Raw genomic sequence first — 14,061 nt, 5'->3', positions numbered from 1 at the left:
TAATTTGTAATTATCGTTTACGTCGTGAAGCCCATTTAAATCTGAGTTTTTAAATGTCTCGGTAATTTTAGCTACAGTATGCAGCTAAGTTATGAAAAAATAAAAACAAAATTTGAAATATTTTTTATCAATTGCTAATATTATTGCTTGTGGTAAAAAAAAATCTTGAATAAAGGACGCCATCTTTCGTCTAATAAAAATGAAAGGCCAGATCGTACGTACACAACTATGGTGGTTTCGGACCGCCAAACAACTCGGTCTTGGCACACACTCTTTGCCTTTTTTTTTTTATTTTTTATTTTTTTTTTATTGAATAAATAGTTAATACATAATATCAACAAACAAGTCCTGCTAAGCCGATTGAATTGGCTTGTCAACAGGTGCTTAAATTTAGTTTCAAATACATTTTTTAAAGTTATAATTTACATCTTATATCTACAGAATTAATAATTTTTCATACAATTTTTCATACATATTAAAATAAATATTTTTTTCCGATAACCAATTTTTCACCATATATTTAACCTTATTCATAGATTTACATTGATTTATAGTGTCAGGTAATAAATTAAATATCTTCGGTATGTTGTATTCAAACGTTCTCTGTCCGTATTTATTATTAAATTTCGGAACTATTAACCCGTCATTGCGCGTGAATCTAGTACTGTATTTATGTTCTAATTTTTCTTTATGCTGCGGGGTAAATATATACTGAATTATGATTTTTTGCCATAGTATAGCCTTAACAGGTAAAATTATTATTTATAATAATTCATTCACATTTATTCATCGTCTCACACAGACTTCTCTCTTGGCATGATCTGACTCAAATATCTGGTTCACTTGATTGTGCACTGTCTTCCTCAGGCGTCCCCGACTTCTTTTAACACAAAAATTTGCCTTCATTTCTTATTTCATTCGCTCTACACACCATAACCATCTGAGCGTCCTCAGTATGCTTACATCAGCCTTGCACGCTTTGCGGATCTCTCATTTCTCACACGATCACACATGGTTTTATCATACATGCGCCTCAACAATCTCATTTCTACATTTCAATTTAGTAATATTTACGCGTTATAGAACTATAGTGCCTATCTACTTACACTAATGCATAAAAAATTCTACGTTCAAAATATGTGTAAATCCGGACTTAAACTAATACCGTCTAAGTACCTCCTTATGGCAGGTAACTCGTTTAAAACTAAAATCTGTATTTCGCTCTTATCTCTTGTCCCATTTCCGAAGCCGTTCCCAATATCCCGGCTCCCATGGTAGCGTTATGTGTCCTTTATGGGGGTATACTTCCACCAGGCTGAAAGGGTTAAGTACTGGATACCGCCACAAAATATCAGTTTCCAATAGTTGGAACTTCTTCCGTTTAACATTCTTTACGGAAAATCAGGGAATTGCCTTTATAACTAACACGTGCGAGCACCAATAAGCAGAACCATAGAGGAATATGTGTACATTTCCTCGAAGGGAAGAACTGTTTTCACATAAGGGTGTAGTAATCGTCTTAATCTAAGTGAGAAGAAATAATATATATATTATTATGTCTGTGGGTTTTTAACTAATTCCACAGGTTAATTAGTGTTAGTTATTATAATAATCAATTACTACTATCAGCTGGATTGCTAAGTAGAAGAATACCATTGACTTAACTTTCATGGTAAGAACCTACAAGGCAATTTAAAAATAATAATTGCTGTCTAGTTTAATTTGTATAGTTCCATTCAATTTCTATTTTTCATGAACTCAACAATAATTAATGATCCAATTTTTTTAAAACAGTTTATTTATTTAGCCTTGAAGGCTTTTTACGAGAAAACATTGTTATAGGTAAGTTGTTTAAGAGTACAATAACAAGTGTATAGTACTCGTAGATATCATAATAAGCTGAGTATGAGTAATATAAGCAGGTACAATACAAATTATCATAGAGAGTTTTGTTGTACAAAGGAGTTAAATAATTGTACATAATAACAAAAGTACAAAATAAGGACTCAATGTACCATGATAGTAGTTACAGAGCAATATGTAGTAACTTTGTTGATATTATTAAAAATAAACGTGAACAGTTTGTTGCAAAGCATGTTTGTATTTAGCAAACCTTTATTACGCTAGAGTGGGTGTTTTACAGAACTTACATTACTCGAAAAACTTACGTACATTAATGTAGATGATAAAATACAGTATTACAGGCGATAAAAGGTGTACATGAAGAAGTTTGAAAGATATAAAAAAAATGTAAGTAAGTTCTGCTGTGAAATTACTGACTGCTGTTTCGCCTTGTCAAACTGCAATGAAGCCATTTTACACACGATATGTTTACATCATTTCCATACATATATGTACTTATAATAGAAAAAATGCCTTTATTATTGCTACGCCTTTATTGATTTCCGAGTAAAATGTTGGCAATGATTACTGTTTTATGTTTTCACGACTAAAGGTCGTTTTAGTAAGTAATTAATAATTTGGATGACTCAAGAGTTTCGTCCTGCATAATAATTATACCAACTAGTATTTTATGTTTTGTAATAATTGACCTCGGCATATCGAGGAATGGAGAGCGAATATTTGTTTGTATTAGCTCATTTATCATTAGAATTTTTATTCATTTCCAACTGCTCTAAAATATTGAGTTTACGGTCTTTATTTTGTAAATAAAACAGTTGGCTTTTATTGAACGATAACATTATAGAATACATTAAAGTATAAATCAAAGTGACAATGCATATTTTGTTATTGTATAGCAGAGAGGTATGGAACTGGCAGAAGAAGAATTGAAGTAGATTGAATGCTGTAGAAATGAGATTCCTAAGACGTATGTGTGATCATGTATGACCGTGAAAGGAGTGTAAGTTAGTGTAAGATTACACAATGTGAAAGCGATTAGCAGAAAAAGCGGGTATGCCCGAGGAAGACGTGTCACACGATCAATTGAATTAAATACTTGAATCAAACCATGTCCTGAGTCAGAATAATACATGAGTATGTTAGAAAAATACAGGGTGTCCGGAGTAAAGTGCGCACACTTCGAGAGGTGATTCTACGTGATGGTAGAAGTAAAAAAGAAAATAACTTTTTTGTAATTTAAACTTTTTTTTCTCATACAAAAATATTTTACCATAGAAGAAAATTTATTTTCCCATACAAACAATTCAACTTTTTAACCTAAAAACTACCTTAAAACGTTTAAATTTCGAAAACAGTGTTTTTTTTTAACTTGTACTATCAAATAGAATCACCCTTCAAAGTTAGCCCACTTTAACCCCGGACACCCTGTATTTGAATGTGAATAAAGGAGTATTACACGTGTTAAGATAAACAGAAATGAAAATACTTGATATTATTTAATAAAATTGGCATCAGAGTCAATAAAATCAATATTCTGCGGCTGTGACTGCTACGACCTACCATGGCTAAAACCGTGCTGAAAGTACGGCGGGGTTCCGAACTCACCCCCGACTCCTGAAACTTTTCTAACTTGCTTCTACCCAGCAGACCTCTGCGCTTTCACCTCTCACTCGAACGGAACGAGGGGGTGAACTATTAATACAGTTTATACCCCAGTCGTAACAGGCTGAAGATTGATTACGATGTTTTGAAAGAAACAAATTCGTAGGAAAGGGTCCCGGGGGAATGAACCAAATCTAATAGAATTTAATGCGTATTGTTTTGTAGCCTTTGTTCAAACACACCCCTCAGATGTTTGTTTGCAAACAAACTGGAATGAAAAATGCCCCGGGGCTTTAATTTCTATGCTGATTGATAGGAAAATAATAACTTGAGGGATTGAATAAACTGCTTTGACTTTGTCTACTCAAAACGTAAATACTGCGCGGAAGATCTGAATACGATTCGAAATTTTCTCTGTTGCGTTGGATGAATTAAAATATTATCCATCAAATTTTAAAAATGCTTTGTTTTTGATTGGTGTTCTTAATAGCCTAAAAAATTTTATTATTTTGACTTAAATAAAAGCAGAAAAAAAATCAACCCGTGAAAAACATTTTTCTTACCATAATATTTTTGATTTGGTTTGACTGAGTATTTAACCTTTCTCCCAAGCGACTAGCTTTTAATTGCTGTGAACTTTTGAAAAGTGTTTTAAAACTTTAAAAAAAATGGTTCGACTAATAATTGAACCTTCTTTCTCTGGGAAGTTTGGAGTCAACGACACTAATACCTAACCCAAATTCTATTTGGAGATTAGCGACATTTATTTCTTATTTTAACCGCTGTGAAATTTTATTTATTGAATATAATTACATATTTTATTCAAGTTATTATTTATATCCCGAAAAAACTTGATCTAAGCGAAACCGGTTGATGTTAAAAGTAATAAAAACTCTCGTTTAAAAACTGAGTGTTTGATTTAAATAAAAATATAATGTCCAACCACAAAGTAATTGCTTCCTACGAAAAAAATAATAACAATTACATCCAATTTTTACATCATTAAATGTGAGTGTGCGCGCGTTTGTCTGCCACCAAAAGTTGATAAAGTGAATTGTCTTCAGCAACGAGTCTATCCGCCTAGTTTCAGCTTGATCGAATATCGGGAAGTAGGTTAATTTCCACTTCATTCATTCATTCGTACATCATAAATGACAAAAACTACTAAAAATTTAACCGTTGACATTTTACTGCTTAAAAAAACCCAAATATTCTTTAAAAATCACGCTGCATCCGTTGGGAAATTGTTGTAGTTATGAAAACAGATGATGTATAGTATTTTTAATTTTTTTAATTGAATATTGAGATAGTTCAAATAAAGTTTTACGCAAATAAACTAATATGTATATGGTTATTTTTCGTTATTTCTGAAATTAAATTTTTGCATGCAGTATAACAATTTTTTTAATACTTCAATACTTTCATCACATTTGTTCAGTTTTAATGTATTCGGTGTATTTCAAATACGCTATTTTAACCATATTATATTTTACTATATTTTAACTATACGTAAAAACAATACGCTTTAAAAATTAGATAAAATTATCTTGCCGATGTATACATTTAAAATTAACATTACTATTTCTAAATAATAAAATTTTAATGTCAAGCTTGAAGAATGTTTTCAAAAACGCCAACTATATTTTTACTTAATTTTTTACTCGATCATAGAAGAATTGAGAGAACTCAATATTAAAAAAAACGTTAGTTTTTTGGGAATTTGTAAGAAAAGTGTACCTTCACTTTCTATCCCGTTTATATAAATAAAAAATAATTTTTGAAACCGATTGTTACGATAGCGACGCCAAATATGAATTATTCATTTTTGCTATTTTTAGGATTTTATTAATGGTATTTATTAGTAATATTTGAGGCAAACTAGAAATAATTATTATTATTGTCCCAGCGTCTGGACGATGTAGGCCCTGTGATTGGTCAAATTCAAATTGTGTTTAAATAAGACTTTAAAGATTAAGACACGATTTCATACTGAAATAGAATCGCCACATGTAATACGATATTTCTTCAAAAATATCGTTTCTGCTCATACAATTTTTGGATAATATCGAAGAAAATATGTTTTAGAAAGTTCATGATCCATTGGATTAATTACATTACAGTGAAAATTATCCACAATTACGTGATTACGTTTGACGTTTGACGTTTGACGAAAAAAGCACGCGTTCATTCAACATGGCCGATACGCACCGCGTCAATAGATAGCCGACAGAGCGCTCCTCTGGCGGTGAAAGAACGAACCAAGGGGCTGGCGCGAATATTTAAATGCAAAATAAAAAAGATTTCTTCTGGAAATTTATTTAAACTTTGCAATGGCATCTATAATATTATTATGCGATCGTCTGGACGGTCTGGGCCCTCTGATTTTTCGAATTCAAATAATTTGTTTTGGTTAAATTCCGCTAACTTGAAAATTAAGACCCAATTTCATACTAAAATAGGATCACCAGATTTCTTCAAAAAAATCGTTTCTGCTCATATAATTTTTGGATAATATCGAAAATATGTTTTAGAAAGTTCACAATCCATTGGATTAATTACGTCACAGTAAAAATTATCCACATTTACATTTTATATATTTGAAGAATCAAACATTCCAAGGTTCCTTAAAAGTGTCAATCCCTCCTTTACCGGCCGCTGGGGTAGTTTCTCTATTGGCCGACAGAGCGCATAAGAGCGATATACAAATACGTACAACTTCATTTATTGAAAAAACGGTAATTATTTACGTGAAACTACCGTTTTAATACGCATTTACAAATAAAAAAAACATTTGATTCAACTTAATGACAATAAACAACAACTCTTTGCATGTACGATTTTGAAAAATATTGATATTTAATATTATTTACGTAAATAATATTTTCGCATTATTTTGACAGAACACCGATATGATATACGCGAAAGTATAGGCACTGCCAACCCAATAAAATAACATGAAAGACAATCGGAAGATAGAAACGCTTTGTTGATTGTAAAATTAGCCAACAAATCTCTAATCTGACATGTTCTTATATGTATAATAAAACAATCATTTTGCCAGGTATAAATATTTATATAATATATTAATTAAGGTATTATTCGAAAACGCTGGACAAGGATAATACGAAATATTTTAAAGTAAAACCTTCGGATTTACCTTAATTAATATAGAAGGAATCTGAATGCATTCGGGAATTTTTGAATTTTAGCATTTTAATTTTTAATTACGTAAAATTAAAATTTGCTTTCGTTGTATTGGATGACAGCCGGAATAATTTCTATTGATGACATTTTCTTTTTTTGGTATTCCTGATATGAGTATCTAGAATTTTTACCATAATTTACTCTATTCAAATATTATTTTGGTATTTTGGTTTCTTTTACAAGTAAGGAAATATTTAAAAAAAGGTTATTATAGGTTAGGATAGGTTAGGTTGGGTTATGCTAGGTTAGGTTAGATTAGGTTGGATTAGTATAGTTCAAGTTAGTTTATAGGTAAGGTTAGATTAAGTTGGATTATTATAGGTTAGGATAAGTCAAGTTATGTTAGGTTAGGTAAAGTTAGTTTGGGTTATTATGGGTTAGGTTAGGTTTGGTTATTATAGGTTAGGTTGGATTTGTATAGGTTAGGTTAGGTTAGGATAGGTTAGGTTAGGATTGGTTCGGTTAGGTTAGGTTAGGTTAGGCTAGATTGGATTATTATAGGTTAGGTTAGGATATAGGTTAGGTTAGGTTGGATTATTATAGGTGAGGTAAGCTTAGGTCAGGTTAGATTATTATAGGTTAGGATAGGATATAGGTTAGGTTGGATTATTTTAGGTTAGGTTAGGACATAGGTTAGGTTAGATTATTATAGGTTAGACTGGATTATTATAGGTTAGGTTAGGTTATTATAGGTGAGGTTAAATAAAATAATAGTCAAATAAATCATTTGTGCTAAGTAGGCACTATTTTGCCGGAATATTGTATTACATTATATTTTTTTAATTTACGTTTTTCAATTGTCTCTAGCCGCTCATTTCAGGAATACCGACAAAAGAAAATGTTATCAACAGAAATTATTCAGGCTGTCATCCCATAAAGCGAAAGCGAATTTTCATTTTACGTTATTAAAAATTAAAAAGTAAAAATTAAAATTTTCCCAAATGCTGTTCGATTCCTTTTATAGTAATTAAGGTAAATCAGAAGGTATTATTTAAAAATATTTCCTTTTTTCCGTGTCCAGCGATTCCGAATATTTACCTATACTAATTTACCTTTAGCCATTTAGGCAATTATTCGGGAAAGGTAAAGTTTTACCCGAACAACTGTCATTCTTATTATGCCTAAACGCCTTCCTGTTCCGTGTTTTAACAATATGTACTCACCCTCTCTCTGTGAATGACCTAATATCTACCTATTAATTGTAACTGTTGTTAGTATCACTGAAACTGGGCGAAGCCCAACTAAGTGCCACCCGCAGGGCCTAGCAGAAAAAAAACTGCGGAGCGGGTTTTTAACTGCTAGTAATTATTATTTCTCTTTCTAACTTCAATTAAATTACGTATTTCCGCATGATAGAAAAAAATAAAAAAAATACTTTTACAAAATATGGACGCCCGGTCATATATGAATGACCCTCGAACGCTGGAGGGTCAATATATTCACTCTTCAGACTTTCAGGCATTTAATCATACATCTTTAACCCTTTATACATTAAGTTATTCTGTTTTTCTCATGTTATTCTATATTACAATATTACCCTTTTGGTTTCATAATTATGAATATTTTGCTAAAAACAATATCATCCTTAAAGTATTTTGTCTTTAGTATTTAGCAGTCTCTTTTTAATTGAAATCCAATTTAGCTCTTCTCTTCATCTGGTTAATTTTTGCATATTTGCCTATCCTTTGTATACATTTCATTGGTCTGTTTGGAATAATATCTAGTTTGTTTAGGTTTCGTTCATTGGCCAAATATAATTTCGATAAGATTGAGATAATACTCACATTAAAATTTAAACAATTTTACACAAAGAATAAACAATTGTATTATATTATTTTTTACGGTTCACAGATGCATCACAATCCTTTATTTTTTACGGTTCACAGATGCATCACAATCCTTTATTTTTTACGGTTCACGGATACATCACAGTCCTTTAATTTTTACGGTTCACAGATACTTCACACTCCTTTAATTTTTTACGGTTCACAGATACTTTACAGTTCTTTATTTTATGATTTTAATGACGCAGCCAGCTAAAATGTGTTTCATTGACCTAAAATTAGACAGATAAAGCAGGAACGTTCAAATGTAATAAAAATTAAATGGTACTAAATGTCGATTTGATGACGGCACCAAACGTGACGGGATTCAAACAACTGGGCGTTATTGATATCAAATTTGCGAAATTCATTCAACCCATCATGAAAACACAGTTTCTTAATTGATTTCACGCCGTCAACACATAATTTTATTGACAATTTCAAATTTAGCTTCTAATAATGTCGTCAATAGAATCAATAATTAATTCGGAAGTCAAAGGTAACCGACAACAGGCGTTCCAATAATTAAAATGCTAACCACTTCAAAATGATTAAGTTGACTGTAATTTAAGGTTTAATAATAATTATTAACAAAATATTCCAGAGGAAAATGAAAACCTCTTATGGGACCGTAAATTGCTGAACAAATAGCATCTAGAAGTGTAATCTATGTCTAGCGATTTGAAAAGATTTTTTTTCAAATTTTTCTTGCTTTTAGCCTTCAAGGATGTTCTAGGACATCATTTCAAGTGATGGAGAGAGGGAAGGTGAATTTATTTATTAATTTTGTTTAAATTGGCGAATTTCTAGATTAGAAGAGATGAGATGTTGAATGGAGGGGAGGCAATTTTAGATAAGGCTTGATAGATGAGAGAATATTATTTGTTTAGAGAGGGACAGCCAAAAAATATATGACCTAAACGTAAACATCCCACTTCTAGACCACAGAACGTCATGACTGAGGAGTCAAACACGTGAATTTTAAAAAGGTGAGAAGGAAGGGAACAATATCCAATCCGCATTTGAATAAGTGAGGAAATTTCTATTTTGGAGATTTGAGGCATAGCAGGTTTTTTTGGATTGACTAGCAATGTGCCAATACTCTGACCAAACATTGCGGAATCTAACTTTGACGATAAAAAATGCAATAGTTCAAAAAATAATGTTTTCATCAATTATTTAGCCAATTTACATGAGACAATTTGCATGAGGACTCCTACCATTTTACATGAGGACTCCTGTAAATTGGCTAAATAATCCCCAGGCTGGGCCTCAATCGTCGACGAAGTCATTCCACTCGAACGAGTGGTTTGACCCACTCGTTGTTTCAAGTGGAATGACTTTTGAATATGTCGTATGTAAATATGCACCTTCGACGAGACTCAAGAATAAGAACGTTGACCAATATATACTTTCGACGGCGATTGCGAGTGGCTTGGATTGGAGAATAGATATCTGTGCCAGTCAAATTAATTATCAGTTCAAGAATGATTTCCGATACACTTAACGATTTAATAGTTAGTAAATATGGGATAAGTATAATTATACTATACAACTTAGAGGCATTAGAGATAAGAAAAGCCAAGAACACTAATAATAAAGTCATTAACAACCAAATAACCCTTAATAAAAGTTCGGTACTAAAATTGTTCCCTGTTGATAAAGAGCACTCACCTCCCATTCGTCTAACAACTTTCTCACCTAGAGCACAATCAAAAACATATTTGTTTACATTTGTACATAGTATTAGTATTTATAGTTTATTTTTTTAGAATACTGCTCTGAAGAAGCTGAGGTTGGCTGTAGCGAAACCTGGTCTGCAATAGGTATTTATAAAATAAACGTGATGTTAACAAAGTTCTTGTTTTATCGTTATTTATTTTTGGGGTATTGTGCCGTGTTACTCTTCCTTCTTCAAACCAATGTTTCGGAGATCGTGGACTCTAACGCTGTGCAAAATATTGGCTTAAGAATGAGAAAACACGGCATAGTACTCCAAAAATAAACCACGATTATAGTTTTGGCCGTAAAAAACTCAAAACGTATCCAAGTTATTGATTTATTCAAAATTAAAATGTCACATCATAAAATACTCAGCTGTTTCATATATATATATTAATGTTCTCATCAATTTCAGGAGAAATGAGAAACATATTATCAGCTTATTGTTAGCGTATTATACTGCCCTGAAGAAGCTACGGTTGTAGCGAGACATGGTCGGCAATAGGTACTAAAAATAAAAGTTATGTTAAAGAAGTTATCGTTACACGTAAAAAATCATTCCGTAAAAAACCACAGTTTCTATAATACTTCTATGTTTATTAATGGATGTATTTAAAAATAAATATTTTTTTTTAGGTTTAACTGAAGATTGAACCTTCCTCCCGAGGGACTGTCTCTTAACTGCTGTAAACTTTTTAATTTTACTATAAAACTTTTTTTTTGTTTGACTAAGAATTGAACCTTCCTCCCATTGACTGGAATCAACCACGCCAAATTGGGCCAATTGCTTAGCTGTAACCATTGTAATTTCATCCAATTTTACAGAAATACGTATATGTCTGCGTGTATATGTGCGTATGTGTCCGTGTGTGCGTGATGATCACCAAAATTTATAAAATGCATTGTCATCGACAACGAGTCTATTTTGCCAAGTTTCTCGATCGGATGGCGGGAAGTGTCTATTTAGAAGGTTAACTTCCGCTTCCGAGATTTGCATTCATTCACTACTGAAAACAAAAGTGAAATTCAAATGGGTGAACTTAAAAACAGTTTTTTTTCTTCATTTGCTGGTTGCAGGAGAGGAGGGGAACTAAATATTGTCAGCTTATTATTTATTGTACACCGTCACGCCCACAACACATTTCTATCTGTTTATATCTCCAGTGTCGTAAACCAATATGTGAGTTACGGTATTTGATATTATTTATTGGAGGCCTTAAGCCCGGGGCCCGAACCCAGCAACAATGAAACAACGAACACCGAACAAGGAAAACAAACCATTAAATGGGGACTTCGACATTGTTATTTTGTTGATATTGGCTGAGATGATTAAAAATGTATGTATCCACTTTGAGTCGTGTATTTTGGAAAGGTTAATTAAATATTTAATTATTGAACGGTTCGTTAATATTTATCGATAATTCCGTAGACGGGAATAATACGAGACGTGGACGGATATAAATGATATCGTAGGCTTTAAGGCGATGCACTACGTCGTGTAATATTTTAAATTGAGCCGCTATCAATAACAACGCTTCAGTAGATGACGATAAGGTTTGAATTCCCGCTTAACACCATCCGCCTGTTTTGATTTATGCAAGAAGTGGCCAAAAAAGTGCCTTTTATTTTATTTTGTGGATGTTCAGGCATAAATATTTAATTTTTTTTCGATCATTTTATAAGTAAATATTCCACATAATACAATAAAATCATAACCGAAAATGGGTTCGTAAGTAGGAGATTTTGAACTTTAAAGCAGTTTTCATAGACCTTTACACTATTTTTTTCTGGGCTTATAGAAAGACTTATTTAAAAAATACTCGATTATTTTAAAGGCCAAGAAGATGTATTCTACTCGCAGTATTTAATTAAAGCATTTGAAACATTTTTAGGCGACCAAATTTTCAAACCAAAAACACATGATTTTGCATTATTACGTATGGCATTGAGAACTTCAATTTGGGGGGCGGGTTTGTGTACCGCTGACTCGGGAACTATCTATTGAATAACCAACAACTTTGGCACAGGTCACTCCAAGTGGTTGGCTGCGTTTGGTGATTTGGAAGGGGTGCCAGGGTTCATCGGGTGAAGTGTGTTTAGGATGCGCGTGCCCACCAGCTGCACGGAGTGTCAGATCGGGAGAGGCTGGTTTGAGGAGACCCTTTGACTCTTCAACTGGTCTCTGGATAGTCTCGACCCATCGCCTTTTGCAGTAGAGGGAGGGATATATTCATACGTCCGTCACTCCTGGACACATTGACCCCCAGATTCCTACCACCCCCCCATATCTTTTTTCCTTTCCACAACCTCCTCTCATTCCTTTCCCTCAAAAGACCCTCCAAACAGAATCCGCAATTATGACTTAGGCTCTGAGGGTTTTTTTTCCCTCGAGGCCTCCTGTTTGGAGCTAATGTTAAAATAAAATAAATATAGGTACTTAACTACTAGATTAAATTCCTCTGTGATGTTATTATAAAGTTGGATAGCCGGTACAAAGGGTGTTTTTTTTATTTTTCCTGTTAAATATTTTTATGTATTTGTCGGTGTTTATGCGATTTTAAAATACTATCTATGTGGCGTGTGAATATCTTTCAAGTGTCATATAAATACTCTAACTGCAATTCCGACATTTGTTTCCAAGCGATTGAGGCTAAATGAAATGGGAATGGGATGGAAATAGGAAAGAGAATGGTTACATTAACATCGACTTTTCAATTCTTTGTGGTTTTATTGAGGTCTTTTGCAATGTGGTGACTTCTACCACCATGTGCGCCACACCTACGCTACTATACTGCAAAAGTAACTTTCTAGGAAAACACACGGAAACCAACTTCATTCCCGGTCTGTATTTTACTTCAGTAACAGCGTTAAATAGTGGATAACCCATTGAGTGTGATAAAATCGACAGCAATATCAGCCACTCTCAAATTATTATCGATCTTGTGTGCTATCCCAGGGGTATCCAACTTACTTCCAATCATAAATCTGAGTGTTACACACCTCACCCACGGTGCCTGAAAGGGTAAATATATTATACATGTATCAGAACACCCACGCAGCTATTATGGTTAGTTATTATTATTATTACTCCTGAGCTAACCTGAGAACCAAAACCCCGAAGCCTACGCTATGCTGGGTAAAAATAATCATAAATTATATCAAAAACCTTTGCAGATTTACTAAAAGAAACTATTATTATTATTATTATTACTCGCAGAAACTTAAGAAACAAATTATTTGCTTACATTTCGTTGGAAAAATAGTTACGAATTTTCTTGGAAAAGCCAGACCCTAAAATACCAGCCTCGTAATTTATTTATATTGCCAACAGTGAAATATATAATGGAAGCTTTAAATGTCAAGGCGAAGTAATATGCTTCCTAAGTTGAAAGAAAAAATAAATTATTCCAGAACTGGACGTCAAATGGGCAGGGGTTCTGAAGAGCTGGTATAATTGATCCATTCAATAATAGGAGATATGCGAAATATGTTCCCAAAATTTGATAACAGTCAACATTTGCTTTACAACTCGACCTTATTTTCAACAGTTTAGCTGTAGAGTGATTTGATTCTATATTTTGTTACCTCTAAAACGTGCTTATCTTCAAGATCAAGGTTTACTACTTCCTTTCATCGAAATGACCTTCCAGACAGAATACCCAAAGATGATTTACCATTGTATCTGAGGTAAACCAACAAATAAGCAGCTCCGATGATGATGCAATTTACAAATGTTTAACTATTTTCCAATAAGACTAATTTGATATTTGGATTTACAGAGAATAATCTGGTAAACCGTGGCTTTCCACAGGGCAGTGAGATGGTACCAATGTTATTAGTATCTTAC

The 14,061-nt window shown here is 32.7% G+C and overlaps 1 protein-coding gene across 2 annotated transcripts in view; it reads right to left on the bottom strand.

The window, feature by feature from the left end:
- Positions 1 to 14,061, bottom strand: part of LOC149416851 (uncharacterized) — a 406,606-nt gene that overhangs the window by 153,781 nt on the left and 238,764 nt on the right. The gene's annotated exons all lie outside the window — the stretch shown is intronic.

This window comes from Hesperophylax consimilis, chromosome 16 (assembly GCF_061612785.1).
Source record: "Hesperophylax consimilis isolate HC1 chromosome 16, BYU_Hcon_1.0, whole genome shotgun sequence".
Taxonomy (NCBI): domain Eukaryota; kingdom Metazoa; phylum Arthropoda; class Insecta; order Trichoptera; family Limnephilidae; genus Hesperophylax; species Hesperophylax consimilis.
The sequence above is the reverse complement of the archived record's forward strand: the minus strand, read 5'-3'. Positions and strand labels throughout refer to the sequence as shown.